Below are 15,057 nucleotides of genomic sequence, written 5' to 3' on the forward strand. Positions count from 1 at the left end.
AGTATGGTGTTTTATCTCAGCTGCATTAACCGTTTGGAGACAAAAGGAGAAGACGCTGGTCTGAAGTGTTTGAGGGGAGTTTGAGCTTCAGTATGGGAAGTCAAAAATGTGGGAAAGACATACAAAAGATTATTCTTTGGATTTCAGTCCGTAACAAAAGCATCCTTGGTCATCAATAATGCTGTGGAGAACTGGAATATTTTACTGCGTGAAACTAGTCTGTCATCCAGTGTTCAGTTTTGGCTTCTATTTATATGAGAAGAGCTCAGCACAGAACTGCAGTGTGCCATGAGAATAATAGCTTTTTAGAACTGAAAACAAAGATAAATGCTGAATAACCCTCACACAGTTGTCCCTCTCACCTTTTCTTTCATCCTTCCTTCCCTATGGTTAGGCTGGGAATCAGTCTGCACAATCACAGAACTTTGTATAAGCCATGACATGGAAATACAGCAGCTCAGTGGACAAGATAGTCCTACCTGGCACTGCTTGCTTTCTCTCTCTCATACCACTAATTGTAGTGTCTGAACTCAGTTATCAGGCCCTCTTGAAAGACTTTAAAATAAAAATCTCTCCAAATCCAAAGCAGCCACCTGCATTTTTGGTCCATGACGAAATACTGGATACTCTCAGATCTCTTTCAAGAGGCAAAATGAGAGTGAATTTGTGATGGTGGCAGCTTTTCACAAGATATAAAAGTGGGCAGATGAAAAAAATTCGTAACTGAGTTGGAGCCTAAATAGGAGTGATCATCAAATTGACCATAAGATAAGTTTATGTCAGAATAGTTTGATGTGAACACAAGAAAACAGCAATGAGATAGATGGTCATTGATAGAGACCAAAATGTGTAGAAAGTTATACAAGAAAATGAAGACGGAGAGATGACTGCAAGAAGACAGCAGGAGGTAGAGAAATGCTGGGGAAAATATGAGAATATGCATAATGTGAAAGCAAATGAATATCCAAAGCTCTGTATTAGTGTAATCCATACAGAAAAGACAGATCCTAGCAGAGGAGAGTAAGAATTGCTATTGTAAGAATTGCCTTGTCAGTTAGGAAATGCATTTTTATTTTGACTTTGTTCCTCACCTAAGGATAATCACGTCATTGTTTCTTACTGTCCTTTAATTGCAGTGTCCTTTTGAATCTGATCCTTCCTGACCTGTTCTCCTCTTACCGTTGTTAATGTTAATATTTCTTCTTTTTTCCCTTAAATATCTGATGCTTTAGGTACTTTGGATCATAAGTGATGTAGAAATACTGAGTTGAAAGGGCAAGTAGAGGAAAATTCTTATTAGAATTTTATCTCTTTTTAAAATTCTTCTTTAAATATTTAGAATTTTATGTAATTAGATGATGTTCCTAGTCAAATTCATGTTATAACCTACAGTAGGTCTGATTCCCAGCCAATTAGATTAGGACAATGATCTATGTGGTCAGGTCAGTTGAACACTGGCAGATATGAGATTTATAATTTCATTCACTAAAACTTGTTGGATAGTGTAGTGAAACCTCCAATTAAGCAAACAGAATATTGGAGTATATTGCCCAGAATAAAAAAATCAACATTGTATTTTAAAAACAATTTTAACTCACCTTACAAATATCTTCAAAATATGTCTCTGTGACTATGTGGAGGAAAACTGTGATGGTAATAAGGATAAGGAGAAGTAAAAGAGACAGCAAAGTTATTAATAGGTCTGTAATGATATCAAGTTTATTCTAGGGTTGAGGTACAACGTAATGGTTCATAAATAGCAAATTCATTATGTTTTTAATACTCAGGTTATATTAACACTATATAATATCTTTATGGTACCATTAGTACCACTTAGTCCTAAACTCAATTTGGAAATAAACATTTCCAAATCTTTTTCTTGGAACAATTGGCCAAATAAATTCTTTTTAAAATAAATATTATCTGATTAGCATGTGGCTCATTCAATCATAAACAGACTTACAAATGTCTTATGTCAACCCTTACACAGAGTTCTTAAACGTTAACAAATTAATTTATTTTAAAGGCCATATCAAGGTGAAAACTTCAGAGCTCTAGGCAGCAGGACAATACATCACGGAGCCATTTCTCATTCAGTCACAGTAATAGCAAAGGATATGTTAAGACATAAAACGTGATATGGTTTGTTAAATATTCATTCATAATTTGCATTCATTATTAAATCATGTGTTAGAACTAATCTTTAATCTTGAAAATACATAATACGTCGTAAAGTCAATTCGAAAACATAACAATAAATATTTTATGCTTTTCATGTTGCTTTTTAAAGGTTGACTGGAATACACCAAAATGCTCATCATTAATGCTACTTAATTATTCCAAAGAGGTCTGTTCTGCATTGATGTTGATTTCAATAATTTATTTCAGCCTTTAGGTCAATATAAAATAAATACCTGTTTGGGAGATGGTCTAGTCTATGATTAATGACAATTTAGCTCCCCCAGTACTCCATGGCAACACTGTAGTTCATTGTCTGAAACGCTTGCGGTGCAATGCGGTAGCTCCAAGAGGCTTATTTTGTAGTGGTCCCTAGCAGTTTGCCCATGATAACAGTGAAGCTTGCTTTTGCACATGTTCTATTTTGTTGTTGGTGATTGCTGGAGAATTTCTTTATATGACACAACAGCTTAAACAATTAATATTGGGAGCTATACTGACTGGCATGTAGTATTTGCTGGATTTCCATAGAAGTGCTATTGAATTTGCATCTCGTACACTGAGAAGAAAGGCCTGTGAGAGGGCTGAGTGTGACAGAGAAATGATTTGTATCGTAGGAGACCAGGAGCTACTCAACGAACCATGTAAAAACAGTTCATTAAAATGTTTATGTGCTTGGCTGGCTAATGCAAAGAAAGCTTTATTGCAGTCTTATAAAACCTTAGTAACTTCAGCTTGAAGTCAGATCAATGCATCTGTAATAATTCAGACAAATGCCCAATGCAGGTTAAGGACCATCAAAAATGAGGTCAAGAAACAATATTTTTGAGGTCTTTCTTCCAAACTAAACCACATTTTACTATTTAACTTGTACAACTACAGAGCTTCCTTACTTTGGGAAAGATTTCAAAAACAGGGCTACCGTCTGTCTGGATTTCCCTGGATCTTTTCAATCCTGAATTGTCAGCTAGGTGGAATCTCAGGTGTTTGGACGTTTGTTAACTCTACAGCACATGCACTGAGGCACTGCGAATGTGCGGGATGCACTGAGAGTATGCAGTGTGTTCTATGTATACACAATATACCTGACGTCCTACGCAGTTCTAGACAGAGTGCTGGTTGTCCTAATTTTGAAGACTATAGTAAAGAAGAACAAAGTCAAACCTCTAAACTGTATCTCCTGTATAACTGTTGACTTGTTCTATGAGTAAGCACTTACCTGAAAATGAGGATGTCAAAGTGAAATGCCACCCCCCTTTTTTCTTTTGGGCACCATGAGTTATTGAGAAGGTCTGAACAGAGAGCACAATTGGAATAGGTGCTATGGGATTAATATTAGCCAAAAACACTTCTAAAATAAACATCGCTGCTCCCTGTCAGTGACAGTGGGAGAAAGCCACAAAGCTGCTGCAGTTTTTCACACTAGCTTAGCAGGAGGCTAGCAAAGAGCCTCTGCAAATAATGTGACAGTCTGGAGACTCTTTAAAAGCTAAAAAGCTGGGCTATGTATGAACCTGAAAAGAATAGGTGGAGTTCACTGAGAAACCTCCCCTAAAAGCATTACCTTAGTCGAACAGTCTTATTACTCACATTCTCCTGAAAATACTGGTGAGAGGGGAAAGAAGTTTCTTACAAAGATCCATAGTCAGAGCAAATCCCTAATTCCTAATCAGCCACATGCTCTCCCTATCATTCTGGAGAATATGCACCATCAATTTCCCCATAAGATGAAGGGGAGGCAAAGCAATAGTTTAGCATCCTATGCATTATCTCTCTTTTTATGATTACAAATAGAGCACTTAGGTTTACTGACCCATATCTCATACCAGACAACAGTAGCCAGGTCCAGATTTAGGTTATTGTTCCAGCACTAGATTAGGCCTGGCAATCAGAATAAAATTTATCTAGTATGATGACTTGACGGTGACATTTCTTATTGGCTCTGTGTGTACTCACAGCCCAAATGCTCTTGAGCCCCAAAAGAACGGTTGTCAGTGCTTTTACTGCGAGCTTCAGAAACGTTGAGGAGACGTCCTCTATTGGGTTTAATTAAGCTGTCCTTTTGCTTGCAAATTTAAAAAGGGGAAAGCTAGTTTGCTCCCCACGTGGCTTTCCCAAACTCTTTCAGATGTAGTTGTAAGCTTAAATGACCCTCAGTCCTGCAGCATATCAACTTGATGTGTATAATTGATTGCTAAACATTTTTTACAGCCTGCTAAATGGTAAGGCTAAAAAAAAAAATTACATATAAATGTTGATTAAAGTGCTTTTGTACAGAGGGGTCAGAGACATTAGCGAGTTAAAAAGAAAGTGTGATCTCTGCTGTGGTACTTCTAACCTGTATGCTTTATTTCGCATAATTGATACCATATGTCTACTCTAAGGGGTTTTTGTCAGGTTTCAAGCTGCAAATATTAAAATGCATTTAGAATCAAGTGTGCTTCAGTAAGGATACTATGCAGAATACTCAGTAATGTAGATTGCTGGTATTATAATGGCAACGATTATACAAGGAATCATTTAAATGACCACAGTAGCTTGTAATTGTGTGGTAAGATAGAAAAAAATATCAAGGTGTAAAACCTCAGAGTAACATTCAATCTGAAATAGATTAAGATAGAAATTCAAATGATAATTGCTGGTAATTTTGTTTTCGTTATACTTTGTGATTTTTTTTTTAATAACTGACAGAGGACATAATGTATTTTTCGGGGTTCTGTGATAGCTAGCAAACAAATGGGATCTGTCACAAAATATTTGCAGCTCCTGTTAGTGAAGAAGGTATGATGCTGTTAGGAGTCCAGACTGAAAAATGTTGTGTGTACATCTATGAGATATTTTGCTTAATAATATAATGATTGGGTATCTGTAACAGGATGCTGTTTACCCACTTTTAAAGAGGGGAAGGAGGAAAAAAAATAGCAAATGCTAAATCCTCAACTATTGTCTGCATAACAATGCCTTAAGAATTTAATAAGCATAACTTTTTAGTACCGATATCACATTCTGGATTTTTTTTTTTCTTCAAATCATTTGTACCCTTAAAGAAAAGGTATAACTTGCTAGAGCTACCCTGCAAGGGCAGTAACATATGAAATCCACAGGATTAGAATAATATTTTGGTCATTGCTGTTTCTCTGCTAACTATGCCAGTTAATGCTAGTTACAGAAAATGTTCGGTGTGAAGTGTACACAGACCCATCTGTCAGTGAATATAAACTAAGAGCTTTGTATATATTGTTGAACATCCAATGTATAGAAGCAAGTTTTAGTCTGTACCGATCTAAGCAGGATTGGAAACAGTCATTTAGGGGTGAAAAGTTCAATGTTTCGTGTAGAGAACTCCTGAACTATCCAGTTCATCTACATAGTGTTTTTTTTTTCCTCTAAAAAGCCTAAATGTAGAAGTGTTTTTTTTTTTTTCCTTGAAACCTTTTTTAATATATTTAAACACCGTTTGATTTTTAGTTCTCTGGAATGTAGGTGTTCAATTGTTATTTTCATAAACATGAGATTTCAAAGCTATGTTTGATGTTTGTACTGGAAAGTGGATAAAATATTTGTCTGTATGGTAAGTGCTAGCAGGTGTTTAGTGGCTATTTATATTTGTTTTAAAGTTAAGTTATTTTAATTGGTGATATCACATGCCAAAATATGTGCCACTGAATTAATATGTACCTCTAAGAGTAGATGTTAAGCTAAAGTAATTTATTTTAAAAATTGCTCAGGAAGATGAAATTCATTTTTGAGATTTTAGATTAACTTTTTTATATAAAGAAAAACTATAAATTTTAGTAACATAAACCTAATGTAATTTCTTTTCCCTTCACCTCTATGCATGAACAGGATCAAAACTGCTAAAGCCGTATATATATATATATATATTTCCAGTTTAATAAAGAGAAGCTAAAATAAACCAGTCGTTCTTAGAGCACTACTTCTAAAATGCTTCACAATTCTTTGGCTCTGTAGGACAATACTAGTTAGCGAAAATGAATTTAGAACCAGAAACTGACAAAATCTCCAAGCAATAAATCTTATTGTAGTAGTAAAGTGATAGGGAAAGTGACAAGAGGAAATGAGAAGAGAGTATCTCTCTTAGGAGGAGGAGAGGTGTTTTGTATTTTTAAAAATTTTGTAGAAAAAACATTAGGACAGTTTTTTAATTGCACAGTGTCATGTCTTTTGTTTTTACAAAATTAGCTCTGTCTGACTCAAAATTAAAAGCTATGTTACTTGGGCAAGATATTTCTGGAATAAGTTTCATTTCAGACAGCACAACAACACTGAAGTTAAAAACGTGTTTGTGTCTTTTTTCATGACTAGCCCATGTCTATTCTCTATGAAATTGATGTCAGAAAAGTATTATATATTTTCAGTGGGAAATAGAAGGCTGCCCTCTACTATCCTTGTCAGGACGTCGTATCCCTTTAATCATACTTTTCATTTCAGTACATTGAAATTTCCGTTACCAAGGACAACATCATAAATAAAAGTGTTTGTGAAATTTTTACCTGCAGCTTCCCAACTTTGTGCATTAAGCATGAGACTAGCAGAGAGGTGGTCAAATGTGAAAATTTATAATCATTTATTACGTACGGCTGAAGCGAGAAGGGAATAAAAGCGTGAAGGCATACATCTATAAACTGGAGCAGAAAAGCTTAAATGAAAAGTAAAGTGAATTTCTGTGTCTTGTCATAAAGTAATGAGAAGCTAGAGCTTTATTCATAGCAACCCAAGATGCATTTACTCTCAATCTAGCTTTAGCAGTAAATGCTTCCCTGATGTATTGCTTTGGACTTACAAAGAAATATTTGTGCTCTACATAATAGTATAGTTAGGAGAATTACTGCATGGCTGAGGAGATTCTATAAAGGTTTATAGCTGGTGGTGTTACTGTAATTTAATCACAATGTAGCTAATGTAGTACTTTAATATCACAGGTTACTTTTTTATTTACCATTTATTAGTAACTGACAGTCAATCATCACCACATCATAAACAAATCACATAGGATTCTATAGGAACACTGAAGTTCCAGAATGGATGCGCTGCAGCTCTTAAACATGCTCCATAATGAGCTAAACATCAAAATTATTTTTTAACTGAGTAATCATGTAAGTCAGGGTTCTTGTTTTCAGTCCATCAGCCAAAGAAAATGTTCCATGTCATGAAGACAATTAGTGTTGCATATTGTGCATACACACGCAAGGTAACACATCAATCCGTTGCAGTAGTGAAGAACGTTTTCGAAAATACTAAGACGATGCAGGTAAAACATACATCGTCCAGGAATTTGTAGATATTGATGAATGAGTTTCTACAGGCAAGTAATTACTCTCTTATAATTTCAGGCAGCTTTTTGTTAGAATTACTGTGCTTTGTAGACTGAGAAAGTAAATGTAGCTAGTAAATATAGTAGAGTCGATCCATGTTCTTCAGGCACTGAAACATCAATGTATTTCTTGTGATAAGTGACATAGAATTGTTTCTTTATTGTGCTTTTTTATTAAAAAATCTTTCATACGATCCTGTTTTAGATTCACTGTAGGACCAACTTCCACCAGCTGTGTATTTATCATCAGCTTTTAGAATAGAATCCCAGCATGGTATCTGAAGTTGCTTGCATTCACAAAATTAAGTGCTGATTGGAACTTTGAAAGTATTGTCTCTTTGAACTGAAAATGATGTTTTTTCCAAGACCCGAAACACACTGTGGTCTTTTAACTCCACACAAAATCTTTGTTTTTCAGTACTCTCTAAATCTAGAGGAATAATTAGTAACCAACATTGTGCTGGTTTGAATAACATGTAGTAGTAATAAGCCCCACAAAGATGTATGTTTGTAGGCTATTAGTGCGAGTCCTGAGTTCATTGCAACGAATCAAGCTAAAGACCAAGTGCTATCAATCACTGGAAAGGCTTGCCAAGAAGTCTAGTAATGCACGCCTTGGCATGGCTTATTGCTATTAGAATACGTTTCTTAAAATTAAAATTTCATGCAATCTACCCTTGCATGGTGAAAAATACTTCCTGGAAGAAAAATCTAAAATATTTGGAGGAGATATAAAACAAAACAAACAAACAAAAAAGCGAAAACATAACAACAAAACAACATCTCTGCTTTGCTCTTAGATGTGGAATATGAAACCTCCTCTTCCATTCAGTGTTGCTTATATCTGTAGGTTCTCCAGACTAGTCGTGTGTTTCCAAGTATTACATCAGATTAAAAGCAATGCTGTTGATTTAATTTGTCTCACAAGACTACCTGAAACAAACAAACAAAAAATCATGTTCCTATTAAAACCCTGTTTCCCCTAAAATTATTTTAGTTCTCTCAGGCCTTAGGAGACTCTTTGGCTTCTTTATGTGTTTACTGACCCTGTGATATAAGAGTTTTTCAACAGGAAAGAACTTCAATCGCTACTAATCTCTAATCTGCTCTTGTAGCTAGCTCAATTAAATTACTAATTGTGCCATGCACAGTCTGATGAAAATGGCTACTGAATCTCTAAACATTATTGGTAATATGCAAATAAATAGATACATAGTAAAATATAGTAAAAGGAAGACAACAGTAGAAAACTATGTTCATTTCTGTATCTGTTTTCATCCTTGCTTTTCAATGGCTCTCCTATAGGCTCTTTCGGTGCTTTGAGTGGTCAACAAAGATTCCGTTTAAATCACTCTGCATGGAACTGTTTTTTTGTTTTTAGACATTATGTGATATTTTAACTATCATTGTACTTTTTAAGTGCATTTTCTTCTGGATAGATTAAAAATGGATTGAACTGCAGGTGATTGCCTCTGTTTTGAAAGGAGGATTTAATGCAATGTGCATTCAATTAATTCCTTGCTTGTACAGATATCCTATTCGTGATCTCCTGGAAGCTGCAGAATTGTTTCTCTTCATAGTTATCTTTTAAGAATTCTTCTGCTGTATAGCCTTGGGACTACATCTCTGGCATTTAGCCCATCTTTTCTAAGCTATGTTTATTGCACTTGTCTGAGCAGCCTGATACTGACTCTGACTTCACACTTTTCTGCTCTTCTTCTTGTTTGACTCTTACTTACTGATAATATTGCCCCTGGGTGGCTTTGCGTTTCATGGAATGGCTGCTTTCCCTTTCGTGCTATCCACATACATAAATAGGACAACACTATGAGAAAAGTGGGATGGTGGGCACGAAAATATTCCATGATGGCTGTGGATGGTCAGTAATAGTATCAATGACGAAAAAAAGCACTGAAAATATGGAGAGAGGGAGAGGAGGAAAAAAAAAAAAAGAAAAGACTCCAACTAAGAAATTCGGCACAAAGAAAACATGCTCTGAGGAAAATATACTGAGATCTGTGTTTATGTGTGGTGGTTGAGCCTCTCTTTTCTTTTTTAATTTTTTTTTCTTTTAGTTCTCCAAAACAATTTGATGGCGCTCCTTCAATATAAAATGGAACAGGAGGATGGCTGCTGATGAAAGATAAGAACAGCTGAAAGAGGCAGTGCAAGTGCAAGTGAGATGATTCTTTGCAATATAAAACTTAAATGACTGCTATTCTTAAAATATGATGCTTGAGCACTTTGTCCCATTTGCAAGCTAATGTGGAAATAGACCTTATATTTTTTTTCCTTGTCATTTTAAATTTGGCTGAATTATGAATTATTTAGAATTGGGCAGAAATACAAACTTGTTGAACAGAAAGGATACAGTAACTCGCATCAGATTTTCAGACTGGTTTTCTCAAGGGATAGTGAAAATGTGAGTTGTTTTGGGGTGTAAATTTGTTTTAATATGCTCACCCTTTTAAAATCCACCATTTAAAAATATACTTTTGCGATGGCTCAAAAATTCCAACAAGAAATCAAATGAAATTTAAATACTTATTTTCCCCCATCCCCCCCCCCCCCCCCCCCCCATTAGTAAATGGTTTTGTTGGTTGTGCCATAAAAACAGATAACATACGCCTTTGGGGGCAATCCTGAAGTAGCAATTAGTTTCAGTGCCTATCTTCAGACAGTGATTGAAAAAATCATTTTTTCATTCAGCACTACAGTTAAATGGGCTTTTTTTGTTTGTTTGTTTTGTAAAGACAAGTGGACAAGTTCTGTATGTTCTCTTTATTAACTATATTTGAGATACTATTTTATACTTACTGGTTTTTTCTAAAGGTCAAATACCATCTTCAGCTCAGCAGATTAAGACTTCCTTGAATAATATGCAAGAAAATTATGAAGAGTCCTTCAAACCATGTAAGCACAGTGGTTTGTCTGTACTATAACTGCAACACACGATTGAAAGCAAAATTTCAAAGACATATTTGCAACCCAACATGCATTATAAATCTAAATAGCTGAGATAACTTGATTATGCATGAGCAATCAGAATCCATCTCATCTTTCACAATCATGGCAGTGCTGGCTCATAAAAGAACTCAAATTGTAAACTGAACATATTTGCTATGGAACAATCAAGAGAATGTAAGCATGACCTTTGGAAACTATTTTCACATTTAACTTTTTAAGACTTAGTATAAATTTCTAAGTTTCTTTCTCAAAACAATGTATTTGACACCTGGAATAAAATTTGGAAACATCTGGCCTTTTCCTTTTGCATCTGAATTATCATGTTGAAAGTATAAATTTGAAGTTACAACACTAATATTTGCCACTTTTTTTTTCATGTGAAAACCAGATCTTACCTTGCTAGGAAGAATTGTAAAACAAAAAGCATCAGGAAAAAAACAAAAAAACAAACAAAAAAACACAAACAAACAAACACAAGAAACAACAAACCACAGCTATTTCTGGGTAGTTGCTCATCCTGCTAAGGATTTATAGTATATTTATAGGTTTGTATTGGTAAACATAATATAAATGATAAAATGTATGGCCTTGAATGAAATAGTGTATTATCATGGGCCCATCAGAGATTTCCAGATCAGCAATGGCAGTTGGAATCTAACTCACTCTGTAATTTATTTTGTAATCAGTACAACTGAGATGTCTAAGGACATCTGCAAATCTGACCATAAATAGTTATTCCCTCTCACCAAAATTCAGGACTGACAGAAATGTGTAGTATCTAGTAAAAGGTAGCATTACAATAACTTATAATAATAGTATTTTTTTTTTATACACATGCTTTATATTCATTTCTATGGTAATTGTTACTGTTGTCTAGTGCTGGAGTAGTTCCAGAGACAGCACTTCAGGCTGTCTTATCTTTATGCAGTTTTCTGATCATTCTGGAAGGATTTGGTAGCAAAACCTCTACTGTTTTGTGCCAAGAGCCCTTCTCCTTACTTCAGCAGAACTCTCGTGTGAAAGCCCAAAAGGGATTCAGCTAATACAGAGGGCAGCATCAGGAACCTAAGTGAAAGGCACAGATGTGTTTGGAATGAGGCCTCAGATACCATGTTACCCTTGCTGTATATCTCTACATCTAATACAAACAGAGTTGATCTGACATAAAAAATAAAGAGGACGTGGCAAAACTCAGAGTAAGGAGATTAGCTCTATAGGAAACAGTGTCTATCATGAACCCATCTGACTGGAGACAATTTAGATAGCAAACTCCTAGGAGTTATTTTTTAGGCTACTAGTGAAATCTAGGATGGATAACTCCATTTAGAATGTGTGAAAATGTAAGTGCATTACGGTATCTTCTAAATATTTTAAGCTGTGAAAGTTCTGCCCAGAGTTATAGCTAAAAAATAATTAAAAAAATAAAATAAAGCCCAACACATTCAACCATTAAGTATAAGTAGTTACTATTGTACTTTTATATATATATATATTAAAATAAGAATGTTTAGGATGGAGTATGAGGAGCTGTTCTAAATGTTTTCAAATCTGTGGAAAAATCCTGGCTTGGGGCTATGGATGACAAATAGGTGTTTTTCAGCCATTGGCTATAGGTTTGTGGGTTCTGACTATTATTTCTAAAGAGCCCAAGAAAAGAAATTTAGAAAAGTGAATATTACATTCACTGCAGTTCGCTGAAGATTTTCTAGGGTCTGCAAATTCAGAGAAACTCTTAACATTAATATTTGAATTATTAAATGTCAAAAGATTGGGCAGTTTCCAGTACTTTCCAGCTACAGCCTCGGGATCTTTTGCAATACGTGTACTTGTTTGTGAGTATAATGTGGAGAAATACTTAGAAATATAAACTTGTAAATAACAGTAACACTGGGATTATACTTTGACTGTATTCGAGCTTTATTGTAGAGATCTTACAGAGATTCTTATAGTATAATCTGCCTTTTAATAATTGTTTAATTTCCCAAAAGACAGATCCTTTTTCCTCCTCTACTTACATTTAGCAATAATGTAGTAATGCCTGTGAATGATCTAGACTAAGTTGGCTAACTGTGTTGTGGGATGCTAGTAAACACAGAGAATGCAGAATTTAGCTTGATGTGGTGTGAATCAACATACTTTGCACCACATGACTCACCACAATTAGATTTCACGTTTATTATGTATGTGAACTTGCTTTGGATGGAGCAAATTAACCTGTAAAATGAGAGAGTCATTTAAAAATTTTGCAATACAAATTTTTTAGCTTGATGTTTTTGTTTTTAAGATCATGAATTAATTCTTTGGGTGAAATATAATGTATTTCCCTGCATTTCCATAGCTCAGTACAAGTACTTGGAAAAATTCTTGTAAGATGAGAAAGCATAGTTTAAAAACAGAAAGGGTATCACTGAGCTGATGACTGTCACGAGGAACAGATGGCAGCTGGAAGAAGTTATAAGCTGCTAAATGTAAGCAGGTAGAATGAAATTTGCAGCTCTTTTCCAACTGCCAGTATTCCAAGTACAATGCTGTATAGAAGGACCCTTCTTGTACAGCAGTGGAATTAAGCAATGGAATAGCAAGACCAAGCTCTGAGTATGTGTTAGTTGTTTTTGAACATTGTGTATGAGTGAACAACGGATGCCTGAAAAACTGGACAAAAACCTAACAGTCTCTCTCTTGGTGACTTGAATCACTGTATTTGTCTTTAGATTTTTGATGCATATTTTAATTAATTTTAATTCAAATTCAATATGGCTTCATACTTTGGCTTTACGTGCAAACAGTATGCTACAAAACAATATCTGTATTTGTAAGGTGTAACTGAAGAGAGATACAAGTCACTCAAAAGACTTGCTGACAGAAGAAGGGATATCTTTTTTTTTTCATAATAAAGTCCCATAAAAAAAAAAGTGTAACCTAACTGCTCATAGAATTATAGTACAAGTCAAATAGTCATCTTGAAAGACAGGTGGAAAAAAAAGGACACCAATAACCTTGGAAAAAGTAGATCAACACAGGTGCTCCAACAGGATTTTGGTAGGGTGGTTTAAAAAAAAACACAAATAAGTTAGATGATATACTTAAGTAAAGTTGGAAATTTGCTACACCTGCCATACAAAAGCTTACATGAAATTTTCCTATCATTCTAAAATTACCTTTGTGTGGAGAAGTTATTGCTGACTTTTTCTAAAACAAACTTCAAGGTAGCAGAAAGCAATACAAAATACTTACTTGCTAAAGGCTGTGGACAATATGAGCTGCTCTTTTGATATACTAGTTCAGATATTCCACTACATGTATTATACAGTTTCATCTGTTACTTCCTATGTGGCTCCTTAGCACGTGTATCTGAGGATAGGTGCCATAGCATCCCTTCTATAATTTTTTTTTCATTAAGCTTTGAAAATTACGATAGTAGATCATCCATCTGTAATATGTACAAAACAAACCAATTCTGAGGATTTATTAATTTGGTAGCACCAGGAACTTTTTGATTAGTTTTTCATTTATTTTTAAACTTGCAGTTTTTAGAGGCAGAAAATCTGAATCAGTCATCTTGTCTCTTCCTGTTTGCCAGGATTTCAGTGGTAACTGCAGAAGCTGAAGGGACAGTGCCTGTGGGACACGGATTTAGAAACTCCAGTGGTACTGTTTCAAATGTCAAACTTGTTAACTGTAGAAATAAAGATTGATAACACACTAAGGGAACTTTTTCATCTGTTCTAGAAACAAAATGTAACTTTGGGGTTGGGTACCATTTGCGTTAACACTGATGTATGGACAAAGTTTTTGAGGCTTACAGATTATAGCACTGGTATGGATTTAAAACAGTAAGCCCCTAATCTATCCTTGCCAAGACGATTTTTAATTTTTTTAGGATTACAGAGGCTGCTTATGTGAGTAAAGTGAGCGCTACTTGTAGTCTGCAGTTTCCATTGCCAGAATACAGTTATTAAAAATAAGCAAAATTAGTTCAGTACAGCTACGTATAATCTTTCTTTTACTCTCCTATACAGCAGAAAATTTCTTGCAATTAACTTTTTTTTTCAGTGAAGGACAGTTTTAAATTCATAGTAGAGGCAATGCTTTAAAATATTGTTGGTATTAGCTATTTACTAAGAATGTATTTTTTTGATTTTAATTCTATATAGTTTTTACATACATAATTTGTTAATATGGTTTTATTTAATTGACCTGATGAAGTACTCTTGTGTGAATTTTAGTAGTTCAGAGCTCTTGAAAATCTTTTTTAGTTATATCAAATGAAGGAACAAATGTTTAAAAAAAAATAACAAGAGAAGGGTTAAGTAACTCAACATACTTGAAGATAAGTATGTTGAAAAAGGGTTCAAATGGGAAATATTAAAAGTACTGGTGTAACATTCCCCACTATACCAAAATTAATTATAACTTATATAACGTTGAATGAAATGTGCTGTCTATAAAAGAACGCTTTTAGGAAATGTCAAATAGTGACAGATTTGAAGACAAATGTTAAAACTGGGGGAGGGGGACACGACACAGACTGGGGACAGACTGATTAAAAAAACCCACTGCTTTGAAGACTTGTGTTG

Source organism: Anser cygnoides, chromosome 8, assembly GCF_040182565.1.
Source record: "Anser cygnoides isolate HZ-2024a breed goose chromosome 8, Taihu_goose_T2T_genome, whole genome shotgun sequence".
NCBI lineage: Eukaryota > Metazoa > Chordata > Aves > Anseriformes > Anatidae > Anser > Anser cygnoides.